General features: G+C 36.8%; 1 long non-coding RNA gene across 1 annotated transcript in view; it reads left to right on the top strand.

The window, feature by feature from the left end:
* Nucleotides 1-337: 337 nt before the first annotated feature.
* The window catches only part of LOC103877074, a 77,941-nt gene continuing 59,051 nt past the window's right edge, over nt 338-19,227 (top strand). Inside the window, exon 1 of the long non-coding RNA XR_001894299.3 lies at nt 338-376. This is a non-coding gene — a long non-coding RNA (uncharacterized LOC103877074). The remainder of the gene's footprint in view (nt 377-19,227) is intronic.

The following is a 19,227-nucleotide window of genomic DNA, read 5'->3' as shown; positions in this document are numbered from 1 at the left end:
AATAAATAAGCTGTGACATATATATTATCAAATTATATGATATTTTGAAAAAGGAAAATCTAGAGACAGTAAAAATATTAGTTGTCACCAGGAGTTTAGGGGAAGTTGAATAGTGATACAAAGGGGAATTTTGGGGGTTGTGAAACTATTCTTAGAGACTATGATTGTGAGTATTATGACACTCTGCCTTTGTCAAAGTCTCAAAATACTTATAACACAAAAAGTAAACTGTAATGGATACAAATTTAATTTTAAAATGTCATTTTGGTAGTCAAAGAAATTCCAAAATGGAATGCAAAATACGACAAAACAATCTAACTGAATTACAAATGGATGACATAATCTCACTTAATGGGCTGGGGGAAAAGGAGCTTATGTAAGTAACTTTATGCTCCAATAGAGAAGAACATAATTATCTTGTGTGTGTGGTTGATAATTTTAATTTTATTTATTTATTTTTCCAACTTTTATTTTAGATTCAGGGAATATATGCACAGATTTGTTACCTGAGTATATTGTGTGATTTTGAGGTTTGGGGTATGGATGATTCTGTTACCCAGGTATTGAGCATAGTACCTAATAGTTAATTTTTCAACTCTTATCTCCCTCTCCCCTCTAGTGTCCCCCAGTTTCTATTGTTGCCACCTTTATGTCTATGAGTACCCAAGTTTAGCTCCCTCTTATAAGTGAGAATATGCAGTATTTGGTTTTAAGTTTCTGCATGAATTTATTTTGATTAATGGTCTCCAGCTACATCTATGTTGCTGCAAAGGACATGATTTCATTCATTCTTATGGCTGCATAGTATTCCATGGTGTATATGTACCAAATTTTCTTTATCTAATTCACCATTGATGGGCACCTAGGTTGATTCCATTACTTTCCAATTGTGAATACTGCTGTGATGAACATGCAAGTGCATGTGTATTTGTGGTAGAAAGATTTGGATATATATATGTGTGTGTGTATATACACATATACACACACACACACACACACACTCTCACTCACTCCTCGGTAATGGGATCACTGGATCAAATGGTAATACTTAGTTCTTTGAGAAATCTCTAAACTGCTTTTCATAGTGACTGAATTAATTTACATTCCTACCAACCGTGTATAAGCATTGCCTTTTCTTCACAGCCTTGCCAGCATCTACGTGATAGTTCGTTTGTTTGACTTTTTAATAATCACCTTTCTAACTTGTGTGAGATGGTATCTCATGTACTTTTGATTTCTATTTCTCTGATGATTAGTGATGTGGAACATTTTTTCATATGTTTCTTGGTCACTTGCATGTCTTTTCTCTTTTGAGAAGTGTCTGTTCATGTCTTTTGCCCATTTTTAAATGGGGTTATTAGTTTTTTCTTGTTCAGTTGCTTAAGTTCCTTATAGATTCTGTATATTAGATCTTTGTTAGATGCATAGTTTGAAAATATTTTCTCCCATTCTATAGATTTTCTGTTTATGCTGTTGATAGTTTCTTTTACTGAGCAGAAGCTCTTTAGTTTAATTAGGCCCCACTTGTCAATTTTATTTTTTGTTACAATTGCTTTTGAGGACTTAGACATAAATTATTTTCCAAGGTCAATGTCCAGAGTGGTGTTTCCTACATTTTCTTCTAAGGTTCTTATAATTTGAGGTCTTACATTTAAATATTTAATTCCTCTTGAGTTAATTTTTGTATATGGTGAAATGTAAGGATCCAGTTTCATTCTTCTGTACATGGCCAGCCAGCTAACCCAGCACCATTTATTGAATAGAGCGTCCTTTTTCCCTTGCTTATTTTTGTCAACTTTGTCAAGGTCAGGTGGTTATAAATGTGTGGCTTTTTTCAAAGTTCTCTATTTCCTTCCATTGGTCTATTTGTCTGGTTTTGTAACAGAACCATGCTGTTTTGGTTACTGTAGCCTTATAGTATAGTATAGTTTGAAGTCAAGTAATGGGATGCCTCCAAGTTTGTTCTTTTTGTTTAGTACTGTTTTGGCCATTTGGGAACTTCTTTGGTTCCATAAGAATTTTAAAATATTATAGTTTCTTGTATTTCTGTGAAAAATTACATCGCTAGGTTGATAGGAATGGCATTAAATCTGTAGTTTGCTTTGGGCACTATGGCCATTTTAACAATATTGATTTTTCCAATCCATGAGCATAGAATGTTTTTGCATTTGTTTTTGTCATCTATGTCTTTTAGCAGTATTTTATAGTTCACGCACAGGTCTCTCACTTCCTTAGATGTATTCCTAGATATTTTATTTTTTCATAGCTATGGTAAATAAAATTGTGTTATTAATTTGGCTTTCAGTTTGAATGTTATTGGTATATAGAAATGTTACTCATTTTTTGTACATTGATTTTATATTTTGAAACATTACTGAAATTTTTTCTCAGTTCCAGGAGCCTTTTGATACAGTCTTCAGTGTTTTCAAAGTATAGGATCATATCATCCATGAAGAGAGGTAGTTTGACTTCTTCTTTTCCTATTTGTCTTTTCTTTCTCTTGTCTGATTGCTCTGCTTAGGACTTTCAGTACTATGCTGAACGGGAGTGGTGAGAGTGGGCATCCTTGTCTTGTTACAGTTCTCAAGGGGAAAGCTTCCAGTTTTTGCCCATTGAATATGATCTTAACCACAGGTTTGTCATAGATGGCTCTTATTATTTTGAGATATGTCCCATCGATGCCTAGTTTCTTGAAGGTTTTTATAATGAAGGAGTGTTGAATTTCATCAGAAGCTTTCTCTACGTCTATTGAGATGGTCATGTGGTTTTTAATTTTATGTGGTGAATCACGTTTATTGATTTGCATATGTTGAACTAACCCTGCATTCCAGGAATAAAGCTTACTTCATCATGGTGATTTAACCTTTTGATGTGTGTTGAATTCAGTTGGCTAGTATTTTTTGAAGATGTTTGCATCTATGGTTCATTAGGAATACTGGCCTATAGTTTTCTTTTTTTGTTCTGTCTTTTCCAGGTTTTGGTATCAGCATGATCCTGGCTTTGTACAAAGCACTAAGGAGGAATCTATTATCCTTGATTTTGGGGGGGAATATGATATGATTTGGCTGTGTCCCTAACCAAATCTGATCTTGAGTTTCCACCTATTGTGGGAGGGACCTGGTGAGAGGTAACTGGATCATGGATGCATGTCTCAACCATGGTGTTCTCATGGTGGGAGATGGGTCTTATGAGATCTGATAGTATTATAAGGGTGAGTTTCCCTGCACATGCTCTTTTGTATTCTTTGACTGCTGCCATTCATGTAAAATGTGACTTGTTCATCCTTGCCTTCCACCATGATTGTGAGGCTTCCCCAGTCACTTGAAACTGTAAGTCTATATTAAACCTCTTTAGTAAATTGCTCAGTCTTGAGTATGTCTTTATCAGCAGTGTAAAAATGGACTAATACAGTAAATTGGTACCAGTAGAGTGAGCTGCTGCTGAAAAGATACCCAAATACTTGGAAGCAACTTTGGAACTGGGTAACAGGCAGAAGTTGAAACAGTTTGGAGGGCTCAGAAGAAGATAGGAAGATGTGAGAAAGTTTGGAACACTAGAGATTTGTTGAATGGCTTTGACCAAAATGCTGATAATGATATGGACAATGAAATCTAGGCTGAGGCGGTCTCAGATAGAGTTGAGGAACTTGTTGGGAACTGGAGCAAAGGTGATTCTTGTTATGTTTTAGCGAAGAGACTGGTGGCATTTTGCCCTACCCTAGAGATGTGTGGAACTTTGCACTTGAAAGAGATGATTTAGGGCATCTGGCAGAAGAAATTTCTAATCAGCAAAGCATTCAAGAGGTGACTTGGGTTCTATTAAAGGTATTCAGTTTTGTAAGGGAAGCAGAGCCTAAAAGTTCAGAAAATTTATAACCTGACAATGCAATAGAAAAGAAAATTATATTTTCTGAGGAGAAATTCAAGCTGGCTGCAGAAATTTGCATAAGTAACGAGAATCAGAATTTTAATCCCCAAGACAATGGGGAAAATGTCTTCAGAGCATGTCAGAGGCCTTCATGGCAGTCCCTCTGATCACAGGCCCAGAGGCCTAGGAAGAAAAAGTGGCTTCTAGGGCCAGGCCCTTGTGTTGGGTCCCTTTGCTGTGTGCAGCCCAGGGATCTGACATCCTGCAACCCAGCTGCTCCAGCCATGGCTAAAAGGGGTCAATATAGAAATTGAGCCATGGCTTCAGAAGGTGCAAGTCCCAAGCCTTGGCAGCTTCCATGTGGTGCTGAATCTGTGAGTGAACAGAAGTCAAGAACTGGGGTTTGGGAACCTCTGCCTAAATTTCGGAAGATGTATGGAGATGCCTGGATTCCCAGGCAGTTTTCTGCGGGGGTGGGGCCTTCATGGAGAACCTCTGTTAGGGCAGTGCAGAAGGGAAATATTGGGTCAGAGTTCCCACACAGAGTCCCTACTGGGGTACTGCCCAGTGCAGCTGTAAGAAGAAGGGTCCTCCAGACCCCAGAATGGTAGATCCACTGATAGCTTGCACCGTGCACCTGGAAAAGCCACAGGCACTCAACAGCAGCTCATGAAAGTAGCTGGGAGGGAGGCTCTGCCCTGCAAAGCTACAGGGCCAGAGCTGCCCAAGACCATGGGAACCCACCTCTTGCATAAGCATGACCTGGTTGTGAGGCATAGAGTTGAAAGAGATCATTTTGGACCTTTAAGATTTGACAGCCCCACTGGATTTTGGACCTGCATGGGGCCTGTGGCCCCTTTGTTTTGGCCAATTTCTCCCATTTAGAATGGGTGTATCTACCCAATACCTGTACCCCCATTGTATCTAGGAAGTAACTAACCTGCTTTTGATTTTACAGGCTTATAGGTGGAAAAGTCTTGCCTTATCTCAGATGAGACTTTGGACTGTGGACTTTTCAGTTAATGCTGAAATGAATTAAGACTTTGGGGGACAGTTGGGAAGGCATGATTGGTTTTGAAATGTGAGGACATGAGATTTGGGAGAGACCGGGGTGTAATGTGGTAATGAGTAATATGGTTTGGCTATGTTCCCACTCAAATTTCATCTTGAATTTCCACATGTTGTGGGAGGAACATGGTGGGAGGAGATCTGATGGTATTTAAGGGGGAGTTTCTCTGCACAAGCTTTTTTTTTTTTTTTTTTTCTTTGCCTGATCCCATCCATGTAAGATGTGACTTGTTCCTCCTTGTCTTCCGTCATGATTGTGAGGCTTCCCAAGCCACGTGAAACATAAGTCCATATTAAACCTCCTGCCCAGTCTTGGGTATGTCTTTATCAGTGGCATGAAAATGGACTAATACAAATAGCTTTAGTCGAATAATTACCTGTTCTTTCTTGAATGTCTGGTAGAATTTGACTGTGAATCCATCTCGTCCAAGGCTTTTCTTGGGGTGGTAGGTATTTTATTACTGATTCAATTTTGGAACTCAATATTGGTCTGTTAAGTGTTTAAGTTTCTTCCTGATTCAACTTTGGAAAGTTATTTGTTTCCAGGAATTTATCCATTTCCTCTAGATTTCCTAGTGTGTGTGCATAGACATGTTTATAATAGTGTCTGAGCATCTATGATATGTCTTTGGAATTAGTAATGTCACCCTTGTCATTTCTGATTGTGCTTATTTGGATATTCTTTCTTTGTTAATCTAGCTCATGGTCTATTGATCTTGTTTCAACTTTCAACCAACTTTTGGCTCCTTTACTTTTGTATGGATTTTTGGATCAAATTTTATTCAGTTCAGCTCTGATTTTAGTTATTTCTTTTCTTCCGCTAGTTTGTTCTTTTTTTTTTTTCTGGTTCTTCTAGGTATGATGTTAGATCATTAAGTTGAAACCTTTCTAGCATTTGAGGTAGGACTTTAGCACTATAGACTTTCCTCTCAACATTGCTTTGACTGTATTCCAGAGATTTTGCTATGTTGTGCCTCTGTCTTTATTTATTCGTAAGAATGTTTTTATTTCTGCCTTAATTTTGTTGTTTGCCCAAAAATCATTCAGGAGAAAAATGTTTAATTTTCATGTAGTTATGTGGCTTTGAGAGATTTTCTTGGCATTGATTTATATTTGTATTCCACTGTGGACTGTTTATATGTTTGGTATGATTTTGATTTTTTTTAATTTTTTGATACTGAGCATAATTCTCTACTCATAAGTGTAGGCTGCATATAGTGCCTTATTTTTAAAGAGTATGAGATGCAAAAGGGTAACTTGACAGTGGAGAAACCTGACAAGTACTATCTCAGCCTGTTGGTCAAGATCAAAACTCACAAATATGATGTGATGAAATGGCACTTCACTTTTGTGGTCTTCATCATCAAAATTCAATGAAGCAACGTCTAATAAAGCTCAGTAAGGGACATTTGTGAAATACCTTACCAGTATCCCTCTAAGTTGTCAAGGTCATCAAAAACAAGGACAGTCTAAGAAACTACCAGAGCCAAGAGGAACCAATTAATGCTCCATTAATTGTAACAAATATACCACAGTAATGTAAGATGTTAATAATAGGGAAATCTGGGTATGAGTACATGGGAACTGTCTGTACTATTTTTGTAATAGTTATGTAAATTTAAAACTGTTCTAATAAATTTATTTTAAAAAATTAATCAGAATTGCTCTCTTCTTCCAAAAGTAGCAACTTCATTTAACTCCAGAATCTTTGATAGTGCTTGAAAGTGGGAGTATATTATAGTATAGATTTGCCATAAAATGAAAGAAAGGCTTAAGATTCTCTGGAATATTCCACATTTAAGAAGGAACCAGATGTCTGTCCACTTTCTCTTTATTCTAGTTTTGACCCCAGATTTTTCCAATGAAGAAAGGTGAAAAGAATGAGTCAGGGGATAGCAGATGCAGTGGCTCATGCCTGTAATCCCAGCACTTTGGGAGGCCAAGGTAGGTGGATCACCTGAGGTCAGGAGTTCGAGACCAGCCTGACCAACATGGAGAAACCCTGTCTCTACTAAAAATACAAAATTATCTGTGCGTGGCGGCACATACCTGTAATCCCAGCTACTCAGGAGACTGAGACAGGAGAATCCCTTGAACCCAAAAGGCAGAGATGTGGTGAGCCGAGATCGCGCCATGGCACTCCAGCCTGGGCAACAAGAGTGAAACTCCGTCTCAAAAAAAAAAAAAAAAAAAAAACAGTCAGGAGAAAGAATGATTGTAGCATTAGCTGAGCAAGAGAGATTCTGAAGTCATTTCTCTCTTTTAATTCTTTCTTTCTTCCTCCATCCCAGAACTCTTTATACTGTCATTTTGTATGGATTCTATAAGAGAAAAAACTCCTGTGTATAAACTCACAACATGCCAGGTTCTTTACCTATGGACCATACCTAGAAGTATCAAAATCAGATTTACAGCATCTGAACGAAGCGGTGTCATCTTGAGTAGTATTAGAGACATTAAATTTGCACTTTTGACAGAGATGGTTAGCTACCATTCAATGTCTATTCCCTCTGTCTTTCTTTCTATAGAATCCTTATTTTATTCAGGGTGACCATATGCCTAGACTAAAACAATTTCTCAACTTCCTTTAGCAGCTAGTGGTTGTCTTATAGCATTGTCATAGTTCTATTCAACTAGATGTAAACAATGGGAAAGCGTTTAAAAAGAGGGTCTGACTGAGCTGGCATGGCCATTTCCACACCTTTTTCCCTTTCTCCTTTCTGAAACATGCTTATGGAGCCAGTCACAGGAGAGAAGAGCAAGAGTGGAGAAGAGAGTGGTAGTTTTTGACCATGAGACAGTAGCCATATACTACAGTGGCTGAAGGGAAGCAGGGCTCTGTGTCCTAATGACATTACGGAGTCACACAGCAGGCCAGGATTGCTAACTTCTTTGAACTTTTCGCTACATGAAAAGATAAAATTCTAATTTGTTTAAGTCACTATTTTAGGTCACATTTATCCACAGCTGAATGTAGTTGCTGATAGACTGAGTAATGTCTTTTTTGCCCATGGCTGGTGGAAGAGTTTTAAACCTCATGATGTCTGGGGAAGACAGATGCCTCCTCTATTCTCTCTCTTTCTTAAAGCACATTTTCTGGTGACTTTCAGCAAAACCACATAGACATGGCTACAGCATTTTATTATATTTGAAGTTGGTGTTTTATTTTCTGTTAATCTATTTTCTTCCTGATTGGCTAGAAGAATCAGGATAAATATTGATTACTCAAGACAGTGTTAATAGCATTATTTCACCTCAGAATCAATCTTGGCAGATTAATAATAAAGCTTATTTTCTTAATGAGCTTTCTAAACTGCATCAGTTTTTTCCTCCTACATCCATACTCTACTTCTCTTTATTTTTATAACATAAAAAATGCCAGTGACCAAAGGTTCACTGTAAGAATATCATAAAAGCACATATATTGGTCTTCAAGATTATGTAAGTTGATTAATGTCAGCCAACTATGTAGAGAGAAAGGATTCATGTTTGCTTATCCATCCCCTCAGAAAAATAGCTGATAGTTTTTTATTCTTTATCTCAATTGGTCTTGAGCAGCGTAATTAATTACAAAATGAGCGAAAACATTAAGTGTAAGTCTTCCAACTTGGCTCTGACTTTCCCATTCTCTACTTTTAGGAAACTGAATATCAAATCTGTGTTATTTGAGTGGAAGCAAGTCATTGGCCAGAACAGGAGGAAGTGGGCGTGGTGATTGCTTCATCATGGCCCAACAAAGGAAGATGAGAGTTGCTGGGAGGAATGGGTGTTAATTCAGTCCATGATGATCCTACCAATTCTGAGTTAAAGATAATGTAAACAGTTCATTTATATACTCCCTAAAATATCAGATAATCTTCAGATCTTTTATCATACATTAAAACAGATATCTTAACTGTATAACTAAATTAAAGTCTGACAAAGTCTAACAAGCTATAAACCCTTCTAATATTCACTCCATTCCTTTTGCCCTAAGGAAATGTCATAGAATCACATTCTTAATGTTGGGGTCAAGTTATAGCTAGAATCATATATTATACAGCTCACTGCACTCACAAAAAGCATAATTTGACCCATAGTATTATAATATCTGAGGCATAGCTGATTTTCCTGGATAATAATCATAACCCCTAGAATTTGCCTGTAGTACTTCTTTTTATTTTTGGAGCTACAAAAGTGTTTTAAATCCTTTATTCTGTTTTCTCAACACAATTCATAAGGATTGGCCAATTTATTTGTATACTTAATTGATGGAGAATCAAAGGACAACCAGACAAACTAGATGGCAGGCTGGAGGCTGTCGTGAGTATAAATAGGCATTTAGTCTCTTTTTACCCTGTTCAACGCATGGATCTCATCAACCACCTCTTTGCCTTTTTTTCTTTCACCATTAAGTATATTGACTGTTCTTCTGCTAGTGAAAATGACTCCAGTTACATCTTCTGTTGATGACTTCTGAATCTATACCCCTGTCATCATCTTGCATTCAGGTTACACTCCAATAGGTGCAGCATGCTGTTAGACATTTTTTGGAGTTAATCTGTCACCTCAGAATCAACATGTAAGATTGAGCACCCCTAAACTGGCTTTTCTCTCTTTCACCCTGTGTCTGCCAAGGACACAAAATTTTCTGAGTTACCCAGGCTTGAAAGCTTCAAGTTGCCTTTGAAGTAGATAAAGTGTAAGTATTCTACTTCTTTCAAATCCTGTATCCTATAAATCACAAAGCAGGTTTTTGTTTTGGGGGGGTTATCTAGCAACTCCTTCTTCACAATTTTTTTCATATGGATTGCTTTCCTTTTTAATCCCACTGGCATCACTTTAAACTAAACCAGGAGCCAGCAAACTTTTTCTGTATCGCCTAAAAGTGAGTATTTGTATCTTTGGAGGCTATTTGGTCTTTGTTGCAACACTCAACTCTATATTGCAGTATTTAAAACAATCATAAACAATATGTAAATGAGTTCACATGGCTGTTTCCAAAATTTTATTTACAAAACGCAGAATTTGACCCATGGGCTGGGCTGTAATTTGCCAACCCCTTCACTGTCCTTGCTACCACCCAACTGAATCATCAGACATCTTCTGATTCCCCTGCCTAAACAAATGCTCTTCTTTGCATGTACCTATCTACAAAAAGATATTTATAGATTGGTGTTTTTAAACCTTGTTTCCATTATATCATTCTTTTACTAAATTTTTCAAGTGGTTCTCAAATAGAAATTGGCATAACTGGGATAAGGAAGTCAGGGTAGGGACAGTAATTTACCCAAAAAAGATAATGTAAATTTATAGAGTGATATTTTAATGCAAGGATTTGGGGAAATTTACTATTCTTACAACAAAACTAGTACAGATATATTATAAGGTAGAATGCAAATATGACATAAATTTTAACATAAAACAGGAAACTTTGTGGAAATTTTGGGCTTACCATTATCCTTCCATGTTTTCTTCTGGGACCACAAAAGCTGGCTACATCCATCAGTCATTAGGAATGCTTCATGGAAAAAGTTGAAGAACTACTATCATACCCATCAAATATAAATTCCTTATTTTTCAGGTCTTCCATTTCTTGTGACCTCCCTCACCTTACCAGCTCTACTATTAATTCCTCACAGATTTGGGAAATGTTAATGTTTCATTGTCCTATAAAAGTATCTCCTTTTTATTCACTCGCATTCTGTTTTTTGTTTTTGTTTTTGTTTTTTTTGGAATGCTTTCTCTTTTTTCTTCCCAGTTCTACTCCACTTATTGCCCAGGTCAATACACATGTCTTCCATGAACATTTCTCTATCAAATTCATTCTCTGATTCAGCAAACATTAGCTGATCATTAATATTATGCTAAGCACTGCACTATAGTTGCAAAGAAGACAAAAACAATCAACAACAACAAAAGTGGTCCAGTTCTTGACCTAAAACTCTATCAGTGACTTGCCCAAGTAGAAACATCATCTTAGTGGCAAGTTAAGATCAGGCTAGGCTTGAAGTCTGCTTCTTTTCTCTCATTCTAATGCTCTTTCAACTGTGATACATTGCCTAATCTACTTTTCCTTTAAATCCTCTAGCTTTAAGTTCTGTATTACAGAATATCATGTATGAATATACACTTTAACATGTGTGTAAATATTTAAAATACTCTGATCTATTTTCCTATATATTAATAAGCATATATATTACTCTTTTGTGGGTTTGCTATTATTTCATGTGTAGAAGTCTTACTATTTCCTCTGAAAACTACGACCATCTGAATCCATGCTGCTTAACCATCAGGACTTATAGCTGGGAATACTTGTGTCCATGTAATTTTTCTATTTATTCCAAAAAATTCTAGCCTGAGAAAAAAAGAGTCTAATGAATAACTTTACTGTTTCAGGAAATTCCTAAAGACCATTGTGTGCAGGTAAAGAGTTGTCTCATTCAGGGAAATAGCTCCCGTCTGAAATCTGTAGATTGTTCACCTGGACAAGCAGCTGGCTTGCCGAGCAACAATTTATCAAGATCTATTTCCAGGGCCTTAGCTCTCTATGCTCCTCCAATATTGCGCTATTAAGTTATGAACTTTGCCCAATCTCAATCAGTCCTTGCCATGAAAAACACGTCTTAAGCCACATGAGCCCAGACCTCAATACTTAATACATTTTTTCCGATATCTTCCTGTAATAAAGTTTTCCTGTATTTGTTGTTGTTGTTTTGTTTTTTAAAGGCTGTCTTGATTCAGTTTTCAATCCCTAACTTAAGTTCAGACAGTTCTCCTTCTTGAGCAGCTGGTTATATCCATACTCCAATCACTTCCTTATTGGGGCTTCATACTTCATCCTCCTGGCCACTATGAACCTGTGCTAATGACCCGAGGGCCAGGTATCAGACAACTAGGGACAGTTCTTATGTCCTAGAACTCAGAAAATTATTCAAATTAGCCAATCCACAGGGAACCCACAAAACCTAACTGAACCTATCCTGTTTGCCATACTTACACTGCGTCTTACAGCTCTAGCTTGCTATTACCCCGTCCTGGGAAACTACCTCCTAAGTACCCATGCCTGACAGTGATCTTTCTTTTCGGCTGTAAGTAACAAAAAGTTCTGCCTTTCATCTATCTGATTATTATTGTGATGTGGCCTGCCATCAAAAGAACCATTGCATTTTATAAAACACTCCCAATCAGATACTACCAAGTCTGTCAAGGAGGGGCTTTCCCTTACTACCCTAAACCTTAATAAACTTAGCTTTGCTGATCAAGACGTTATTCGAATGCCTTTTCAGCAGTTGTTAGCCAATACATCTGTTCTCCAGTTCACATTGCCCAAGACTGACTCTTAATTGATGGTAGATTGTATTTTTCTCTCAATTTCTTTTTTCTTCTGTTTTACCAGTGAGATTGTTTCTCCCACACAATAGGCATAGCCTGAATTTCCAAGCTACTAGATCACTAATTTAACTTGCCACAAAATGCAAACCAATCATTACACACCTACTTCTTCTGAAAATACTGTTTTATTCTATTTAAGGTATTATTAAAATGTTTCTAAATTTAGAAATCTAAAACACAAGCACTAATCTGCCAGGAAAGCATTTATTGCCCAAATCTGTAACTGAAGAAAAGGAGAAAAAAGCTTCATATAGCACTTAGAATTACCCAGGCTCTGTGCAACATATTTTCATGTGCTTCATTGATTTAATCCTCACTACAACCCAAAGAATAAGGTCCTGTTACTGTATTTACAGATGAGGAAAATAAATCTCAGGGAAGAGTCTGTTGCTTGTTGCTTGTCTGTGCAGGTTTTAACTTTTCTCATTAACATTCAAAACCCTTTCTTTTTATTGAGTACCTGCTCCATATCAGCACTGTGATCACTGCTTTACACAACAATCGTGCAAGATAGGTGTTATTATCTCCCGTTGACAGTGGAGAAAATAATTTCAGATAGGTAAAGTGGCAGGGGGGAATCTTAAAAGCAACCTAATGGATTCTAAAGGATTTCCTTGGTCTGCACCTCTGCCATACTTGGAATGACATTTGAAAGCATGTTTCAACCACATTCTGTCTGAATGGAAAAAGCAAACATCTCATACTATATGACCATCTTCAGTCCAAGTGCTCAAGAAATTCTGACTGCCTAGCAGCCATTTTCCAAATACAACTCAAGAGTTATTTTTGTTTTGTTTGCAGCCCTTACTTCTTTTCTACAGAAGAGCAAAATCTATTTTTTTTTCTTTTTTGAGGTTTGACTTCAAACCCTAGTTCTGCCTGTGCTACATTTTCCCATGTGCCAAGTGGGAAGTAATGATCATGCATTAACTTAGAGAAATGATCATATTAATGCATAGCAAAAGAGCTTGCATTTTCAAAGCCTAGTAGGTTTTGGATAATACATCTTGCTTACTAGCAGAAGCAACAATTAAGAGCAGAAAGGATACAAATGGAAAGCAAGTGACATCAGTTGCTTCAAAGTCTTTAGTCACTGACCATCTAAAAACTCACCTTTATCTGTGATCATAATATAGGAAGAACACTGAATTGGTGGCACCATCGCTAATTGAAATTCACCCATGTGTGATGATAATGCTTTCAGAAGATTCGGGAGTTCTTGTACAAACGTTGAATATGTCCCCATTAAAATGTGACTAATACTTACAAAGGAATGAGGTCATTTTTCAATACCGAGCAAGAAACATGGTTCAGTCAAAGGTGCCCATTTCCACACTAAAAGAACAATAAATACAAAAGCATAAATCAATAAAACATACTGATATCTTCACATTAAAGAAAGGATAACATTTTCAGAAACTTTCATGTGAGAGAACTTCTCACTTCTAAACAAAGCATTGTTGATAAGTTACCTCTGTGCCTTTATCATCACCATATAACACAAATTTTAAAGGTCTATTCAACTCAATTCATGAGGATGAAGCTGAGGGTAATTTAATACATTTTAATTGAACTTTACCAGAACAATTTAGACCACAGTGAGCTGTCTTTTCCCTTAAACCCACAGTTTTACTGTCTGCATAATTTATTTTGCTATCAACTATGCATTGGGATATCTAATGTATCATTGTGCCTTTAAAAAAAATTTTCAAGGTGTTTGTTATTCTCTTAACTGCCGACATAAATTTTCTTGTATCATTGATGGTAATTTTACTGCACAGAAAAGAAAAAGAATTTTTGCCTGTTATGCATTTTTAAAACTTAGTTTATCTTTAATCTTTAAAGTACATCTTAAAAATCTTATTCCTTTCATAAATCTACTAAATTTTAAAAGTTACTTTTTATAGGGACTTTTAAAGTTAAATACATTTATTTAAATATTTTAAATTAGATTTAGACATGTAATCAACCCTTTTTAAGGTACTTTGCCTAACAAACAAAATCTTTTTTCAATACTTAGTTAATTCTTATAAGTTTCACCAATTGTACTTACAAGTATAATGACTTTATTCCTCTTAGCATTTCAACATGATTTATATTAGTAAAAGTGCCCTAAGGCTTTCAATTTAAAATCACTAGTCTAAGTCCACTACTTAAGCATATATTTCAAATTGGTTTCACAAAGTAAGTCTGGTAGATAGTCTAATACACCAAAATTTTCATAATCATTACATTTTAATCACTTGAATACACACCAATTATACCTGGTCAAGAAAACATATTAATAACTAAGATTTTTTTGTTACCTTTACTGTTTATGTTCTTAATTATAGTGATCCCAAGTCCAAAAAAGAATTTACCCACTAATTATCATACTGAGTAATCTGGGGTAACCATCTCAACACTGAAAGCCTACAGAACCTCAAAGACCATTTTTCCTAGGCTCTAGAGTAGACATCTCAGCTCTTTATGTAGTTGCTTCCACCACAAAGACCCCATGCAGTCTCATGGGTTTACCCCAGTTTCCATTTAATCACTGATGTTTGAAATCTTCACTAAGATTAGAGCTAACTTCTCTCAGTACTTTAATTTCACTTGTTTTTTTCTAATTTATTTTAAGCATCTCCCCTTCTGGCTCTAAACTCATTGTTATCAAATTCTATGCTTTATGTCATTACATAATTGTCTGTTAACTTCTTTGAACTTGGCAGAATTCACATTGTTTTCACAACTTTTCTTGTTTGGAGAAGATGATTATTACATCTACTAACAGGAAATCCAATTGGCTTCCGTATCTTTCTCAAGTCCTTGTCAGCCTCTGGAGTACAACTAATGGCAACTCAGGAGATTGGAAGCCCTTTGCATACAGGGCTCGGAGGTTTTCTCTTTTGCTTCCCCAAGTACTTTGCATATAAAAGGTCATCAATAGGACTTCATTGATTACACTAATGATTCTATTATAGGAGAAGGCTGTTGCGGTGTGATCTGGCCTAAATATTACCAAGTGTTATTCTTCCAGATAAAATTATATAGGTCAAATTGGATGGGATGGCAGATAAATGGTTTCTTACATCCTTTTAGGTGTTTTTTTGCCTTTTTGTCACAAATAGGAACAAGTATTTGTGGGGCTGGGAACGATAATTGTGAGTGGGGCTGGAAACAATTTTTTTCCCCTTCAGTGGTAGCTTTGTGGACTTTTAGAAATTAGTTTTTTTTGTTTTTGTTTTTGTTTTTGTTTTTTTTTAAATACATGTTTTCAACTAGGCCTGTACCCCCATTTGCAATTTGAGGTTCTGGATATACCTGTCCTGGCTCTCATAACAAATCCAAATTCCTACTAATACCAGATTCTACCTTCCACAGCCATAACCACAGTTTGGGAGCTTTGATACTTTTTAAGATTTTGAAGCACACAAGCCAGATGCACATAAGACAGATAAAGCACTGAGTGACCTGGCTTTGACAATGGAAAGGAAACTTATCTTTGTTAATATCATATCTTGCTGACTTAGTAGGTCCTGGTTTAGCAGTGCTACAGTTGCACCTGCAGTTGGAATATAACCGCTAGAGGCTTGTCCCATTACCTAAGGCCTGCTCTCCCCATTCTTCTCCACTCCTGTCTGTGTGTGTGTGTGTGTGTGCATGTGTGTGTTCAAATCTTGGTATGCCAATTATATCAAAAGTTGGTCCTTTCTCAGGTGTGGTGAGAAACACAGCTGACCAGAACCCACAGTCTCTAAAATTCAAACCCCATCTAACCACATCAAACCTGGAAGGTTCCCAGTTCATCATAAGAATTTATATGCGGCCGGGCGCGGTGGCTCAAGCCTGTAATCCCAGCACTTTGGGAGGCCGAGACGGGCGGATCACGAGGTCAGGAGATCGAGACCATCCTGGCTAACACGGTGAAACCCCGTCTCTACTAAAAAATACAAAAAACTAGCCGGGCGAGGTGGCGGGCGCCTGTAGTCCCAGCTACCGGGGAGGCTGAGGCAGGAGAATGGCGTAAACCCGGGAGGCGGAGCTTGCAGTGAGCTGAGATCCGGCCACTGCACTCCAGCCCGGGCTACGGAGCAAGACTCCGTCTCAAAAAAAAAAAAAAAAAAAAAAAAAGAATTTATATGCAAGAAAACAGGGCCAGACTAATAAATACTTCATTACTGCTTCAAATGCTAATGTACTCTCCTAGATAGTATAATAATATATTCCAGTTTGCCTGGGGCTGCCTCTATCCTGGTGAATTAATAAAGATGTACCTCTTTAACTCTCAAAAGTGGCTAGTTTTCAATGACATATTACATGGTCCCTTACTGTTCGTAGGTTACACTGGTCCATGTCAAGATGCAATGTCAACTTTGCCTGTGTATGAAAGCCTATTTATCAGACTTAAATACTCTAAGCTTTGTCCTTGACCACTGTCTCTCTAGACCACACCCAAATCATTCTGTAGGTGAGCCAAGGTGAGCCCATGGAAAAGTACTTTCACTTTGGCAGTGATGAGTTTAAAGATAGAGAAGACACTGAGATATCTCTATGCTAAAAGAGCATACTACCAATATTACCAATACAATAATAACCATCTTATTTAATGTTTACTCAGCACATCCACTAACTGATCAACAAGAATTGTCAAGAAATTGACACAAAATGAGAAAATGAACAAACCATTTATGCACACATTTTGCTTCCAAATTCTTTTCTAGTCTGTAATAACTTCTCTCTTTCCTCTGAATTAATCACAATATTCCTATTCATGAAAAATACATATGCACTAGAAATAAAGGTCTGTTGTTCTGCAGGCTTAGCCATATCCCAGAAGATACTCTCCTTGTGCACACCCCATAGGATATTGTCATACTTTCCTTATAACTAATATCATAGCTTGCTTAGTCTGTGAGACTGCCTTGCCATTGCCCTCTTCAGACAAGTGAGTTGCATGCTTAATAGGTAAGTGACTGGCCCCAGACTGAGGACTCTTTAGGTATTCTTCTCTTGACATCAAGTGGAACGGCATCCAAAGTTCTGTAAATGAAAATGCTTATAAACCAGAACTGAATTCCAGACAAATACTTCAGTAGTACTATACATGTCACAGGTGCCAACACACAATTAAGAAAAAAAATAAGCAGCCAATCCCCAATATCTAGCAAATAATTTATATTTTTTCTGCAAAAAGTCCTCAATGTGATTATTATATTTTACCTTGGTTTAAGATGACAACTTTTCCATTCTCTAAACATTAATTATGGATGGATTTTCCTCTTCTCTGTGATAGCAAATAGGTAATTAGATGATCAGTTCCAGCATCCTGCCACTTATCTCATTGGGGGCATTTAAAACAATTAGCTCATCTATTTGTTCCCTTTAAAGAATACCAAGCATGGCTCCCTGTGTCTGTTGGAGGAAATATCACTAAAAGTGCCAAATGTGGGAAATAAAGTGCAGTGTAGCACATAATGGGGTACAATTCACAGCCAACAAAATATTAGATCTGAGGGAATCCCCAAATGGCTCCAATGCTTCTGTCCAAAATTCCTCTCACAGGTGCAGGATTCAGGGAGACTGAAAAGATACACAATAATAACTACATTTTTCTTTACTAATTTGCCATTGATATTATTTGTTCAGCATATAAGACTAGAATGTGTTCCTATAGAGGCTTGGCAAGATAATGGAACATGAAAATGTATATTGGAAAAACCAGGAACTTTTACAATTAAAACATGAAGACTAAATATTTTTGAATTATAGAATCTACCTCTAACCCATCCATATTTATTCCAAGCAAATATCTGTAGATAATCCAACCATTCAGAAAGAAAAAAGAAAACACTGATAATAAGGGCAAATATTATGGATATAGGTTTAAATAATTTTTAAATTCTGATTTTGTTGCTGTATCTTTATATAAACTTGATTGTTTACAAGGAGTTTGAAGGCGTGAGTTTCATGGGTTACAGATAGAGAGCAAGTAACTTCCATTTTAAAATTGGCTTTCTTTGACCATCCTTTAATTGTTAAGGGACCTACATAGAAATTGCCTTGCTCGAAAAAGCTTTTGTTTTCCTGATTTCATTGATGTAGAAGTTAAAAGCTCTACCTCTTCTCCCAGGTCAGTACATCAACTGAAAATACCTTTAAAAAGGACATAGGCACACAGCAATTCATTTTTTAAAGTCACAGACAGAATTTGCTCTGGGGAAAAAACACATACTCACAAAGTCTGATAGGGTTTTCACGGGTGAAAAAAAGATGCCTTGTGTACAGTCTAAAAACTGAGTCAATGTTGGATTTACCTGCCTGATGGTCTCCATGGTGTGACTGAAGAAGTTCTGAAAAGACCCCTGTGTCTGAAAATATTTCTTCCCCAGAAGCCAAAACCTTGTAGAGTTTTGAATGATTTAGGACTTCAGGAATTTTGTAAAGTAAAACATATTGAGCTATTAACAACATAACATCCAGACTCTTGGGTATGTACCAGCTTAATAGCTGCTGGAGACAGCAGTCCTTGGGGTAACTGAGACATAGGATTGGAGGGAAAAAAATAACCTAAAAGGAAAAGTAAAAACCTAAAATCAATCTGTGCCACTTCACCATCTTGCCTTAGTTCTCCTCTAGGACAATACTGTTAAAACTAATGAAAGTAGAAATTTGGTGGGGTTTTCCTCCACTTTTACCCAGGTATTAGTCTTCTTGGTGGACCCAAATTAGAAGATGGGGAGTTACCTCGTATTTGTTGTCAATCCTTCACATATCTTGGCTATGACAATGGAGCAGGGTGAGGTAAACACAACACGTGCTTCCCTACGAGTTTGACTAGGTTTGAGGCTCTGCATTTCTGAATGACTCAGAACAGTCATTTAACCCCTCTTTTTAATTATTTAATTTGTAAATAATGATTGTGTGATTTGACAGCTG

The sequence above is a fragment of the Papio anubis genome, chromosome 14 (assembly GCF_008728515.1).
Source record: "Papio anubis isolate 15944 chromosome 14, Panubis1.0, whole genome shotgun sequence".
Taxonomy (NCBI): domain Eukaryota; kingdom Metazoa; phylum Chordata; class Mammalia; order Primates; family Cercopithecidae; genus Papio; species Papio anubis.
This window is presented reverse-complemented; position numbering and strand designations above follow the sequence as displayed.